General features: G+C 42.4%; 1 protein-coding gene across 1 annotated transcript in view; it reads left to right on the top strand.

The window, feature by feature from the left end:
• The window catches only part of LOC140582762 (uncharacterized), a 99,557-nt gene that overhangs the window by 46,294 nt on the left and 40,709 nt on the right, over nt 1-12,554 (top strand). The window lies entirely within an intron of this gene.

Below are 12,554 nucleotides of genomic sequence, written 5' to 3' on the forward strand. Positions count from 1 at the left end.
GGGGCTACGAGGGGGGGAGGGAACGCGGTCAGAATGGTATATTAAGAGGAGACCTCCGCATGTACAGTTACTCTACCTCTGCTTCCAGCGAGACAAGAGCTCCAGATTCTGCTCAAGATTTCATCTTTTGTCGAAGAACTCGTCAAGAATGGCTTCCAAGGCGTAAGTTATGATCAATTTATGATTGCATTTGAATGTGTAGAAACTGCGGATAAACTGACACTGTGCTTAAGTCTCTTAAACTGACTACTATTGTTAAAACTTAAATTGCATCCACTACAAAACGAAAACAATATTTCGAAGCAACTTTTTTTAATTACTAAAAACTCATCTTTTTAGAAAGGCATTTTGTTAAGGTACTTTATAGATTCTCCTGTTTTATCTCTTTATTTTTTTTCTGTAGCACTTTTGAGATTGCTAAAATATAAAGTGCAATGCAAATAAAATGTATTTTATACTAATTATCTTTAAATTAGTAGTAAAGATGGTATTAAAGTGTAGAATACCATTTTTTTATTTGCAGTGATCACAAAGGGCTTGTATTGCTTGATATAAATGTAACTAATTAGTAAACATGTTTCAGTATTTGTGATCATGTAGTTTACTAATTACTTTTCTCAGTCTGGGACCCATCAGGATGACAATAGATATGCAAATGTTATTTATCCAAACCACTGAGGAATGAACAATGTTGATGATGATGACTGGAATGGGTCCTGAAAATCATGAATTAAATCTAATCTTAAGTAACACTTCCTTGACTGTTACATAAAACTGTTAATTGTTTTTTTTTTGTTTGTTTTTTTATCCGCAGTACTTCCAACAGGCATTTCCTGCTCTGCCCCGTGTGCAAGAAGACACAGGCAAGCCTCTCGGTTCATCTGACTAGGGTGTGCATGAAGAGATCTTCGAAAGAAGCCATCCAAGAAGTAGTGGAGAAGGCAAAGCAGGATGTGCTTGAAGTTCTGCAGTGGGGCAGGGTGTTCAGCTACAGGCACCTGCGAGACATTATGGATGATGCTAATCCTATGAGCAGGTTGGTGGGAAAACTCTTCAGTCTTTTTTACACATCTCGCGTCGTTTCTTCAGTATGACATTTACTAAGAGTTTTTTATTTACTTATTTATCTGAAAGGATGATCCAGGAGCTGGAGCGTCGCCACATGGTGGTGCCTGACACCCCCTCCCCAGCAGTAGCGGCGCAGACCAGCAGTGTTCCTGTGATGGCTGGTACAACCGTGCAGCGACCGGAGAGCTCGGCGACTGAGCAGTCGGAGGACGCAGTCAGTGTCAGCAACGGCGAGATCTTTCAAGTGTGAGTATGAGTGTCTCGGATTTGCAGCTTCATTGATACCTTTTGCTTTTGCTTGTGAGCCAATTGAAGGTGCAATTTTAAGACGAAATATGTTTTCCACATGGCAGTACCCGGGAGGTGCAGTGGCCACAGACCTCCAGGCACATGATGCAGGAGAAGGGACTGTACCGGAAACATTCTCTGGACCATCCCCTCCTGAAGGGCTTCGCCGCATACTTGGAGAAGGATCTCCTGAATGAGAATTTCAAGCAGATGGTGAGGTCTCCCATAAAAGTTCACTCTATTATTTTTTGGAGCTTTATATCTACGCAATATATTCATTAAGTAATGCCGATTTTATTTTCCAGGTGGAAAACGTCAGCAGGTTCATGTTTTTTGTGAACCCTGAAGAGCCATCCCTTGAATTTCTGAGGGAGAGGGAGAAGACGAAGCTCTTCTTTCGGGAGCTGACTGAGGCTGGTCTCTCCAGGCAGACTCAGGTCAACTACATGAAGAGCCTGAAGAGGTTGGTAGCATGTAGATTTTTAACAGTATATTGTAGGTTTGTGTTGTATTGTCGTATCTGTTTTCTTCAAGGAAGTTCAGTCCTCCCACTATTGTCATGGTGGCATGTACAAGTTTATGTACATATGGATACTTACATACATGTTCTTCCTCTGACAGATTCCTCAAGTACCACACCGTGGCCACCGACCTCCGGCGTGACAACATTGCCTTGTGGAATGAGGCAATGTTCTTCGTGGAGTACCTGGGCTCACTCCAGCAGAGCTCTGCAAAGTTGGTGAGTAAGGAGATGACGCAAAGGAGGTAAGTTCAACTGTCAACACCCGTTAAATTCCATATTATGATTTGATTATACATCTCCTCTACTGTGTTTAACACACTCATAATGTTTTTTTTTATCTCCCTCACTGCTCCTGGAGTGCACTGCATGGAGAAGCAGAGCCATTTTACATTGTGAGCACATTTTATTAAAATGTGTACTGTATTGATTAGGATTGACAGTAATTGAATTTTCTTCTCCCACCCACATAGTCATGTCATTCTCACGGAGATGAGCCCAGAGAAGAGTCCAGAGGACTGCTGGGCCGTGCTGAGGGCTGCCAAGAACGACTTCTTGGCAGTCCTTGGCAAGGTGTATCCAGAGGAGATGCCCCTGGAGTGTGCAGAGTGCTGCCTTGTCCTCTACTACCTGGAGGCCACGGTGATTCTGAAGCATCTCCAGCCACCAGGCGTGGTGGAGCACATGACCGTAAGTGTTGTATTCTTTTTGTCTTCACTTTTCCTTTTTGCCGACACTCTTATTTATCAGTGGGACATCATTGTATTGTGTAGGTCCAGGAGTGGATGACCAGGAGCACGTCCGAGGCCGACCATACGGTGATTGTGGTGAAGGAACACAAGACGTCGGCGCAGCAAGCGGCCACGTTTGCATTGTCCTCTGAGGAGGAGACGGTAAGTATATCAAGTTTGATAAGATTTATTTCATAGTTTATTTCAAGAGCAGCGATTTAATCTGTTTTCCTCTGCCAACAGTGGTTCGACATCTACTTCACCCAGGTACGGCCACAGCTCCTGAGCTCCAAGAGGAGCCGGACGACACTGGATGACCTGGGAGGAGACGAACGGTTCTTCGTCTCCACCACAGGCAGGCCGGTGTTCAACGCTTCGAATGACCTCAACCGGCTGCACCAAAAGTGAGCTGATCATCATGATTAATTCCCCCTATAATATGTTCTACATACGTGTGTGAGACGTATTAATAAATGTATTTTTGTATTTTAGATACAAGCTGGATCCAGTCACCTACCAGACGGCCCGGCGCATCTTTGAGACGGCCACCAAGGACTTGACGGACCAAGAGAAGTCCTTGGTGGTCGATTACCTCACTCATTCCACTGCGACGGCTGACGAGCACTACCGGATGAAGCAGTCGCGGAATGTGGTGCTGGCCAGTAAGCTGCTGAAGAAGCTGGCAGGTGACTCAAGGTAGGCATGTTTTCTGTTTGTCAACACACTTACCAACATCAAGACACACAACCAAAGCCCTCACCACTGAACACTAACCTTAAACGTTTGTGGTGTTTTTTTTTTTTTTTTTAATTTTTATCTCAGCGCTGACTCCGCAGAGGAAGGACCCAGCTGTTCTGCCTGTGGTGCCGCACGGGATGCTGCCCTGGCATCCAACCAACAGATGGATGTCCAGGCAGCGTTCGATCAGCTCCTTCGGACCCACCCCGTGACCCTGGATGGCGACATCCCAGACAAGACAGCACGCTCGCAGACGTCAGGCCGGTTTCAGCGGCAGCTCTATGATCGCTGGCTGAAGGCCCAGATGAGGATGCGCGTACGGCATGTCTTGTGTGAGTATTGTTTGTAGCACTAATGACATTTTTTACTGTGAAACGGTCCTATCTACATAGGCTTCTTAACTAACAACAATTTACTTTGTTCTTGACAGCACACTTTGGTAGACGGCAGCCCACCGAGTCCCGGGTCGACGCTTGGATCAGGAACCAAGGCTGGAAAAGTAACGTTCCCAGCGCGGCCAGCGTTCTGAAGGACTGGAGACCAGTGGGTTCGGTGGACACTGCCGTGGACTCTAGCCACATCCAGGAGCTCATCCACAACCAGAAGTGGAAGGGACTTGTGGTGATGGACATTGCGGGGAAGGGGAAGGGAGTCTGCTCCACCCGGCAGTTCCAGGCTGGTGAGGTGGTGTGTGACTACCACGGGCCGGTAGTCACAGCCACTGAGGGCCAGCGGATTCACTCATCGACGAAGGAAGAAGGATCTGGCTACATGTTCTTCTTCCGGAACAGCCATAAGTCTGAGTGTGCCTGTCACCCGGGCATACAGCCTTTTGGCCGGCTGATTAATCATTCCCATAAGAAGGCCAACCTCCGGCCAAGACTGTACAGCCCAGCCGTCGGGGGACAGGACGTTATTTTGCTTTTGGCCCTGAACAGGATTAATGTTGGGGAGGAACTGTTCTTCGATTATGGGGTGCAGAGGAAATCGTTCAGGGGAGAGGGACTGAGAACCATTGAGAACATGTAGTTAATTTTTGGCAAGATCATCATTTTGATTGTTGCTACTCTTCCCAAAAGTGATGTGGGTAGATTATTCCACCGTGCAAGGTTGGGCAGATTATTCTTTCATCAAATTTAAAGCTCTTAATTTCTAATCAATTGGCCCAAGTACATCCTGATTGCACTGTATTATTTTCTTGTATGCACTTTTTATGTGAAATAACTCTTTAAATGTGAAATAAAGTCACACTTTTCTAGTATAATTATTTTGGGGTTTTTTTTGACAATGTATAAAGTTTAAGACCTTGTCGTTGCCCCAAGTATTACAGTAGTTTAAGTGCGACCCACAGGTCACTTACTCAAGCGGTTAACATCAACATCTGAGATGAGGGGTAACAGACTTCGGAAGGGCCTGACAGTCTGTACGGATGCCTGGAATGAGGTCTGTTTGAACCGCATCATAACAATTGTAGTTGCACTTTGAGTTAATTTGATTTGAACATTCAAAGCAGCTCAGATTTGGAGCTTCCCAGCGAGAGACAAGACGTGATCGAGATGTCTGCCCTGAACGCCAGTGTGCCTCTGGAGAATCGACTGGCTCCTGCCAAATGGGGCAGTCAGTGTCCGGATTGCTCCGGAAGACATCCCCGGTTCAGTTAGCCATGGTAAGGACGGCAAAGTGATGCCCAGAATAGCTCAGCACTCGAAGAATGAAAGTCAGAATAGGGTTGGCTGGTCTTGTTGAATCTTGCAGTCTGTGATAACTATCTTATTTTGGAACTACATGTCTTAGGATACTAGATAATAAAATGGTTGACTTTTAGGCAAACGGTGATTTGTTACCATGAAGCAGTAAAAATACGGGGCTCTTTTCGGCATGTCTGCTGTATTGTATAATGAAATCAGTAAAATCTGTCGCTGTGATGTGTGGATGGATGAAGTTTTAACTTCTTTTTTTTTGACTGGCTATATTTACCATAATATAAGCTGCACAGAAATGGTCCTCATATTGTTTTAAAGCTATTGTCCAGCTCTATAGGTTGAACAAATAATATGCCATCCCCATACGAATAATTACCATGGGTTATTAAAGTATTAAAAATTCAATAACAAAACACCTGTATTTCAAAATTGATCAATTTTTAAAATAAATCTAGCAAATGATGTCATGAACATCTCCAGAAAATTTGGTCTTTGGTTTTTACGTTGTTGCTGAGACATCATTACTTAATTATGTGAAATGTCTATCAAAACCACAGTTCCTTACAATGCTGTTAGCAGTAGCAGAATAGCAGTTAGTGATCAAGGCATGGTACAGGGTTATTATTTTTCAAGACAACTTCAACTATTGCCAGAACTAGCTGTGGAAATATAATTTAAATTAAAACATTTCAAATTACTATCAAAATTGAATAAAAAGACAATATTGCCAAAGTAATATTGTAATTTGTAATTTGGTCTTTGGTTTTTACGTTGTTGCTGAGACATCATTACTTAATTATGTGAAATGTCTATCAAAACCACAGTTCCTTACAATGCTGTTAGCAGTAGCAGAATAGCAGTTAGTGATCAAGGCATGGTACAGGGTTATTATTTTTCAAGACAACTTCAACTGTTGCCAAAACTAGCTGTGGAAATATAATTTAAATTAAAACATTTCAAATTACTATCAAAATTGAATAAAAAGACAATATTGCCAAAGTAACTGGGAAAAAAGAGAATTAATGGCACAGTCAGAATAGTTTATTTTCCTCTTAAGTTTACACCTTTGACTAGACACTGGCCTACTAAAAAGGGCCTTCATTTGTCAAAAAGCCTGAACAAACAAAAATAAATAAACTAGATTGGCTTTTATGCTACTAGGGCAAGGAAAGCATTTCAACATTGGTGTAATATTGCATAAGATACATCAGTTTCCAGTGTGTTTTTTCGCTGTTGTTCTGCATATCAGGGAATCTGTGCACTAACTGGTGTGTTTTTATAAGTCAAGTTCCCCTGTTGAAACGCAGGCGGCCCGATTCAAGACCAGCGCATAAGTCTCCCAAGCTTGCGTTTCCTGTATCCAATAAGATGGCAGAATTTTTCTCAATGTGCAATACTGACTGCCAAGTGTGATTTCTGTGATGTGTGTGATGTAGTTTTGTTGTAGAGTGACATAAGGATTCACTTTAAATGTGCTGTCCCCTGTTTTTTTAACCCCAAAGGACGAACCAGCACCAGTGGTGGAGGCCATCGGAGGAAATGCCGCACTGGGCCGCCGGCACCCAGCTCCATCACCATGTCTGCCGCCACTTCGTCTACTCCCTCCCCGGTGGCAACCAGCAGGGGTCAGCAGGGCTCAGGACGCCGTAGAAATACGGCGGGAGGCCGGTCAGGACGTAGAAATTGGTGTAAAAAATGGGCCATTTACAAAAAATGTACAGAATCTAGTACGCTTCAGTAACTGCAAATTGGGAAACCCGTTTGACTCAACCCAAGTGGGTGAGAAGATCCCGTGTGAGGATCTCACCCAGAGTGACGACGAGGTTGCAACCATCCTGTGTCGCACTCCATCTATGTCAGAGCCTGAGCCTTGCTCACCGGCCTTCTCCTCCACTTCATTCTTAGTTCTGTCACCCATCCCATCCTCTTTTGTCTCCTCTCCATCTCCATCTTTTTTTACAGACTCTCCTCCTCCGTCACCACACGTAGTCTCACATGTAAGCCCAGCCCCACATCCATCTTCAGCTCCGGCCATGGTTCATCCCACCCCTCCGTATCAGGTTCCAGCGCACCCCTCATCTCAGCTGGTTACGGGTCCGACACCCCCATTTATGTCCCCTTCTGTTGTTTTTGAAAAAATGGAAAGATTCAATAAGTTGCATAACTATTATCTTAGCAACTACCCTAAAATGACCTATGAGGCCAAGTGCTTAACTTACCATTGGTGTATTCAGTTTTGGAGTGAGTTTTTAAATGCAATTTCCATCTGCAAGCAGGGGAGGGACCAAAACCTAGAGGCTCACTACACGTATGTTGACAATTGGGTTGATGAAGCTGAGGTGATATTTCCTAATGATGCGCTGGACCAGCTGAGTGCCATCCCCGGGGTCCTGGAGTTGGCTGTGGAGATGGGCTATCTGTGTGATGTAAATAGTTTTTTATAGAACCTGTAAATAATTAGGTGAGAGATCTCACAAGTACTTAGGATAAGATAAGATTAAGATAGTTTAACCTTAACTTATCCTAAGTTTGTATGACATAAGATTAGAATAAGATAAGACTAATATAGGTTAAGATAAGATTTTGCATAACATAAGGTAACATAGAATAAGATAAGACTAATATAGTGTAAGTTAAGATAAGGTTAAGATAAGATTTTGTATAACATATGGTAACATAGAATAAGATAAGACTAATATAGTGTAAGTTAAGATAAGGTTAAGATAAGATTTTGTATAACATATGGTAACATAGAATAAGATAAGACTAATATAGTGTAAGTTAAGATAAGGTTAAGATAAGATTGTATAACGTAAGGTAACATAGAATAAGATAAGACTAAGATATAAATAAATGTGGATTATTTTGCATTTGGTTTGTGTCTGTGTGGTTATTTAAAACATTGTGAAGTTTGAAACAAAATTTGATTAGCTTAAATAATGATTGGTTAAACTCATGTACATGTAGAGAATTGTAGTGGACTTGCCATTGAATTAAAGGTTTCTTCAGTTCTCAAGTGCAATGCAAAAAACATAGAGGGGCAATTCATTAAATGATGCAAGCACAGGGACATGATTTTGGTGTTAAACCCAAATTGCATGACCATTCTGCCGCAAATACAGGCCTTTAAGGTTAAAGGTGCCATCCAACTCTACTTTGAAAACTTGTGAAACTGATAAAGTACATGTTTCTTTGTTTTCTGCACATGCGTCCACCAAACGGAAGGGGCCTGAGAGTGGCATTAAGAGTCTGCAGCTGTATATTATTATTATTATATATATAAAATTATATTATAATATTATATAAGCTAATTTCCTAGATCCTTAAATTTGCAAGCATAGTGGTGACATAGTTTCATGGACAAAGAGCAAGTCCTAAATGACCAACAGCAAGCAGTTATGAAACAGGAAAAAGAGAGAAAGAGTCCGACGGAGTCACCACTAGATCCAGTACCAGGGGGGTCAGCCACGTTTCCGTGAAACGTGATATATTGCAGTTTCTTGCATCACGCTGGAACCCCAACCTCGCTCTTAGGTCACCTAGTTTAGACTGGACGTTTGCGAGCGGGACTCTGGGCAGGCGATGTGCTCGTTTCCTCAGTCTGTTTCGGACGCCGGCGTGTGTCCCACAGTGGTTCTTTGTTCGGCGCCGTGGGGTCATGTGGCCGTGTCCTTTGTTTGGTTTGTTTTACACAAACGTAAAAGCATGGACTATACCCCTAAAGGGAGGCCTTATTGAAATAATATGGATCATTTAAGGCCTGCATTCAAATATTACATTAAAATGACTAAATTAAAATTATTAAGTTTACCCATCTTTATCACTCTGCCTTAAACAAAGGAGACGCCTGAAACTCATTCCGGTCCATCTCCTCGGTATACAGAGTACACTTTAGATGGGCAGTAAGTGCATTTCCCTGCCACTCCAGGGAAGCCGGTGTGGATGTGCAGGCTAGCTGTTTGGTCCCTGTTTCAGGTTCATGCGGCAGAATCTGCAAAGGCGGCCTGCTTGTCGTGAGTCTGGCCTTTTCTTCTTTTTCTCCATCTTCTTCTCCACCCGTTTCTTGGCAGCCTCCAGCTCCTTCTGGAAGAATTCTGTCTCTGCAAATTCATCTAAGGCCATTTTGGGGTTAGAGAGCCCCTCAGCAAAAAATGTTACGTTTGTAAACAAAAATCAGGTAACACTACTTAAGGCCATTGCTTTAGCAATTTATAAACACATTCATAACTAATAATAATGAATCCGTAAAGTATTAGAAACATGGCTATAATTATTTATCAAAAGGCATAACACATTATACCCATGTGTATTATGCATTATGAATGATTTATGAAGCTCTCATCTGGAATGCACTATAGATACCCTCATAATGCATTATGATGGTCGGAATAATACAGCTTTCTACTGCATTACAAAGGTATCTATAGTGCATTATAGATGAGAGCTTCATCAGGCAGTCAGTCATAGTGCATAATAAACATGACAATGTGTTATGCCCTTTTAGAAATATAGCCGTGTTTATAATGCTTCATGAATGCATTATAATGCATGGTCAATGTGTTTAAAAATGACTAAAACAAAAAAAGATGTTACCAAAAATCATTTATGGTTCTGCCTGTGATGCTATCAACACTCAAGCTTTTCTGGTCAGTGCAATTTATAATTGTTCAGACAGATAATAGTCTACCATGTGAGCGATGCTCAGGTCACTGATCAACACAAGTTTGTCAGAAACGGACTGACAAGATTTTTTAACGTTATGACAAAACTATACACACAAATATGTAAAACAATCATGTCCATTCATTATCCCATGTGCCATTTTACTACAAGCCATGGACACATAGGCTATGCGGCAAACCTAGCTTCAGCCTCTTACCAAGTGAGCGATGCTAGCTAATTGGTGACACAAAATTACTATCAGTACCGTGGCGACAAGATTTTATCATACAACAACATAAAAACCACACACATTATCAAATAACGGTCATGACAATTCATTATTTAGTGCATAATTACAGGGAACGTATGAGAGACAAAAGTCTGTCAGTCCTCTCTCGTCAAACAAGTGAAATGGATGCTAGTGATAATGTTACTATAAGCGAGCTGTTATGAAAACACCTGGTGGTATAACTGTAAATTTATCCTGTAGTTCTACATTTATCTCAAACATGTCATTCTGACACTGATATGTCTTCAAGCCATCATTAGTGGCTCCCTCATCTGGCCTCAGTAGTGGTTGCATCCCAGAGCCACCAGCAGCCTGCTGGTCTTGGTGGCACCCCAGTGTTTGCTTGTAGAGGAGATGCTCAGTGGCAGTGATGGTGGGAGTCCCAGATGAGACAAGATGACAACAACAACAACAAATTTATTTTTGTATAGCGCATTATCACAACATTACATTGTCCCAAAGCGCTTTACAGCATCCCCACCCAAAGCCCCCAGTGAGTAAGCCATAGGCGACAGTGGCAAGGAAAAACTCCCTAGAAGGAAGAAACCTTGGGAGGGACCAGACTCAAAGGGGGGAGCCTATCCTCCAGGGGCCGGCAGGGAGAGTCACTATCAGAGATGAGCACAGAGCTGTCCAGCCCATTGTTGCCAATGGTCACATTCTACCAGAATGCCCTGACACTAACTTCCAATTGTTCCAAACATCCCACGGACCCCAGCTATCCACTGTAGGGAAACTGAATAAGAAGCCTTTACCCTGGGCAGAAAATGCTTTGTTTGTGTAGTACATCTTAGTGACAGAGTACCAATTTCAGAGGCCATTAAGTTGAAAAATATGCAGTGAAATATCTAATGATATCTGAACATTCAAACACAGCATACAATTCAGTTTGCAAATTTAAAAAATTCTATTTAAAAGAACAGTTTAATTTCAGAGCCGACGGCCGTGTGACCATGAAATGAAATGAAATGAAATGCCGACAACATTCCTGGAGCCTTCAATTTAGCATACACAGTGCCCTCTACAGGATTCTGTCGAAACCGCATCCCCTTCAGCCTCGTTCACAAAACGTGCGAGTTGTTTTCAGCATACGTTTTTCTTTATAAATCCCAAAATCCTCTTAGATACGTACCTATGAATGTTTGGCATCTTTTTCGGTCACATGAAGCCTTTATAAATGAATTCCCGATTAATGCCTCTACATGGCTAGTGGTGTAATTGTATCATTAGAAACACATGAAAACATCTTAATTGCGTTAAGGTATGTAACGGTATAGTCACATGACAAAAGATAACTTCGTGACTTAGCAAACTGCATGGTAGTTATATTACTTTAGTGTTGCTGCTGTGACAGTGCCAGACAATACAACTGTCTAATTGTACCTATCAGCGTACCTATAAAATCACCCATTCATTGCGCCAGGGTAAGGTCGGATGGCGTTACATCATAAACAGGAAATTAGGGGAACATGCTGCCTTTATCCATTAATATTTTCACGCAAGACAAAGGTAACGAGTCCGTTGAAATTTCAGTACCTTGCGTTTTTTAATTTGAAATGGTAATTAGTTACATTACTCCTTGCAGACCAAAGTAGTGTAATTACAGTAACGCGTTACTACCAACATTGCTAGGTAGTTTGGGATTCAATAGATTTATAAAGAACATACAATGAATAGAGGAAAAGGAGAATATAGCTTAAAGCAGGGCATGATGAAAGGGGGGAGGGGGTTGATTCTAGAAAATGCAGTTAACTGAAACGAGAACTGACTGGCACCGGCAGGGCAGGGGGACCTAATCGGAACAGATAGAGGAAGCGACAGAAAACGTCAGCGGCCCCTACTTATCTTTTAGCCTTCCAGAAGGACAAGTACTAACCGACTAACTAGAGCAAATATCAAACATGTGGTTGTCACGTAGACGGAAGGTACCGAGAGAGGGGGGAGATGCCCAAAGGGCTTTAAAAGGGAAACAGCTGATACATATGGCAGAGCCTCCTCTTGTACATGCCAAATGTATGTCAGATGGTCGCTCCCGGATTGCAATCTGTCAGAGAATAAACTGGTGACCTGCAACTTCTCCACGTGTCAGCTGTGAATCTCTTGACCCGGTGGAGACGGTGTACTCCAACACTCCCCAGCCACTCTGAAGCACTGTGCAGATCAACAGTAACCTGTCTTCACAGATATTTTCAACCAGTCACTGGATCTTTGTGTCTTAAATCATCCACAATAACACCTATTCCAAAGAAACCCAGAGTCTCTTGCCTCAGTGACTACAGACTGGTGGCTCTCACATCGGTGGTAATGAAGGCTTTTGAGAGACTTGTGCTGTCATACCTTAAAACCGCCTGTGTGTTGTCCAACTGATGGAGACGTTTTCTTAATTTGTTGTGGGTTTTTTTTATGTTTGCATGTGTTTTCTGAAGTTGCAGCGCGTTGAGCTCTCTGGGCCACCGTAGAAGAGAGACGATTTACAGCACGCAATTCATGTAGCTGATAAGACTTTAAACCAGGGGTATTCAACTAAAATTTAAAGCGGTCCAGTTAGAGAAAAT

Source organism: Paramormyrops kingsleyae, chromosome 25, assembly GCF_048594095.1.
Source record: "Paramormyrops kingsleyae isolate MSU_618 chromosome 25, PKINGS_0.4, whole genome shotgun sequence".
NCBI classification, from domain to species: Eukaryota; Metazoa; Chordata; class Actinopteri; order Osteoglossiformes; family Mormyridae; genus Paramormyrops; species Paramormyrops kingsleyae.